This window comes from Lipotes vexillifer, unplaced genomic scaffold (genome assembly GCF_000442215.2).
Source record: "Lipotes vexillifer unplaced genomic scaffold, Lipotes_vexillifer_v1.1 scaffold573, whole genome shotgun sequence".
Taxonomy (NCBI): Eukaryota; Metazoa; Chordata; class Mammalia; order Artiodactyla; family Lipotidae; genus Lipotes; species Lipotes vexillifer.
In genome coordinates this window covers 1,490,847-1,493,227 of record NW_006796432.1, presented here as the reverse complement: position 1 = coordinate 1,493,227, position 2,381 = coordinate 1,490,847, and the positions used below count along the sequence as shown (strand labels likewise).

At 45.2% G+C, this 2,381-nt stretch overlaps 1 protein-coding gene across 1 annotated transcript in view; it reads left to right on the top strand.

Moving 5' to 3' along the window:
- The first annotated feature begins 2,227 nt into the window (after window positions 1-2,227).
- The window catches only part of RPH3A (rabphilin 3A), a 282,501-nt gene continuing 282,347 nt past the window's right edge, over window positions 2,228-2,381 (top strand). Inside the window, exon 1 of the mRNA XM_007468580.1 lies at window positions 2,228-2,341. The gene's annotated coding sequence lies outside the window, so the exon portion shown is untranslated. The remainder of the gene's footprint in view (window positions 2,342-2,381) is intronic.

Genomic DNA, 2,381 nt, shown 5'->3' with positions numbered 1-2,381 from the left:
ACTTTCAGTTACCTTAAAGATGCTTGAGGCTGAAGGTAGACCACAGTGAGGACCTCTTACTCCTCCCTTGTTTCCAATTTGTAGTCTCTGGAGCCCTTCCCTCCTCCTCTGTCCAACCACCCATCCCACACTGCAGAGTAATTGGACAGAATGGAATGATTGACAGCCCACATTGTCAACCTATAGAGGATCAAAGTGGTCCAAGGCCTAAGGAGAAGAGCTTTCCCACTGACCTCATAGGGGTAGACACACCTTAAGGAGTGCCCTAAAAGTCAAGAACAGAAGGCATAAACTGGCTGAATCTGGCCTGGATATGTGTCTCTTTTTTGGGGGGAAGGGGGTTACCTCCACTGTGTTTAAGATTCTTCTGAGTTAGTTATCAACATGCACAAATTGACAATAAATGTAGGATCATTTTCTTAGGGCCAGTGGTTGCAACCAAACTTTCTAAAACTTTCATGTGAAAGATAAAATTATGCTTATTAAAAAAACTCTTAGTGACTTTGGTGTTTAATTTTAAGATCTGTAAATACATTTGGGGGCACTGATACCTGGAGAGACACCAAGAGCCTGCTAGGAGGAGTGGGAGTGTATATAGATAGGCGGGTATGTGCACAGCACACATTTTTTCTTATATGTGTATTTATTGAGCTAAAAGACCACACAACCCTAATTGAAAACTTAACAGGAAAGACACTTTGATTTTGAAAATTTATAAACTACAAAGAGTAAAATATAAATAAACAACAACAAAAAAAGGAACGAACACTTATGCCAGTAATTAGGGATGGATGAAATAAGAAATATTTTCATTCTTAGTTAAACCTTTAGAAATTTTCCAAAGTGCTTAAATGAGAAAGAAAAAGGAGGTGGAGTGAGTGTGGGAGAGGGCACTGCCAATTCAGATGAAGCTAAAAATTTAAATTCTTATTAAACAATCCCCCCAAATTGGCATTCCAACAGGTTGTTAATAAAAGTGCTCCTTTCAAAAAGATGGTTTGGCATAAAGCACTTTTTCCCCTTTATGCTTCCCCTTACCCCTCAGGCGTCTGGGATATAAAAACTGGGTTCTAATTTCAGTTTTTTTGTTTATTAGCTGTGTGACCTTGGATGATTCACTAGACCTTTCTGATCGTCAGTTTCCTGGGATAGTGAAAATTACTTCTTGGGGAAACTGGAGAAAACTCAGCATTAGACCTTAGGCAGAACCCAAAAGGTCCACAGGCTCCAAGAGGACCTTGTAGATGAGCGAAGTGGGCCTAGTGGAAACTGACCAGTCAGAAGAAACACCTGTTTAAAGGACTCGCTGCTCCTGAGCTTCCTGCCTCCAGGAAAGTGGGCTTAGTATGGCCTAAACTTTCTATTTATCAAAGAGGTACTGAAAATCCCCATATTTATGTGCTCTCTCAGTTTTTAAGTGTTGGCAATTAATTCACTTAAACAAAACACTGACTAAACCAAACAGAACATATTCTGCAGGCCACCCTTGGCCACAGTCTTTTGGTTTACATCACTTGCCTTAAACAGGAAGAGAATGAGATGATTTCCACACTGGCAAGATGTTCTTTTCCATTCCACCTTTGAGGATGGGTGTCTTGCTGAATGCAAGCGGGCAATAATAATAGCTGCCATGATTGAGTGCCTGCTGTGTGCCAGACACCTTTTTAAGCCTGTTACATAAAACAATGCATTTAATACTTCCAACATTAACTCTATTTCATTTGGTCAAAGGGGTTAAATAAACTGGCTGAAAGTCCACTTTAGGCACTGTATAAGTCACTGACTAAAAATCTTGCTCATTCCAGGCAGCAGTTCCTTTTTAGACTAGAGATGACAGTTGACACCCCCCCCCCCCCCACAACCTCTGTCCAATTCCACCTTTCCTGATTTTCCCTTTGAGGACCCTTAGGAGGGGAGGAAAGTGCTCCTAGTAGAGGGACAGCAAGTGACGACCCCCCCTTCTGCCAGGGGCCGAAGACCACTGTGTATTTGGGGATCAGGAAAATGAGTGAATGACTGAACGGAAGAGGGAGGAGTAGGTGAGTGGGTTCTGCCAGCCAGGAAACCCAACTGCAGAGACAACTTTTCTTGCACAGGCGGTGGTGGAGGGGAGGGAAGTGGTCTCGATCTTTGAGCTTCCCCTTTATGAGCTTCCCCTCATCCACTGCTCCCACATCTAAGGTCAGAGCACGCACGCGGGTGTGTAGGTGTGGGGGGGGCGGGGGAGGGAGTTGGTGATCGAGGGTCACGCGCAGGTGGCTCTGCCGCGGTGGTGGTGGCGGTCGCAGAGGCGACAAGGCTGGAGGCGGAGGGACGGCGGGCCCACAGTCGCTGCGGGCGGGTAAGGTGGGCAGGGCGGGGACTGCGGGAAGGGGGGCGGG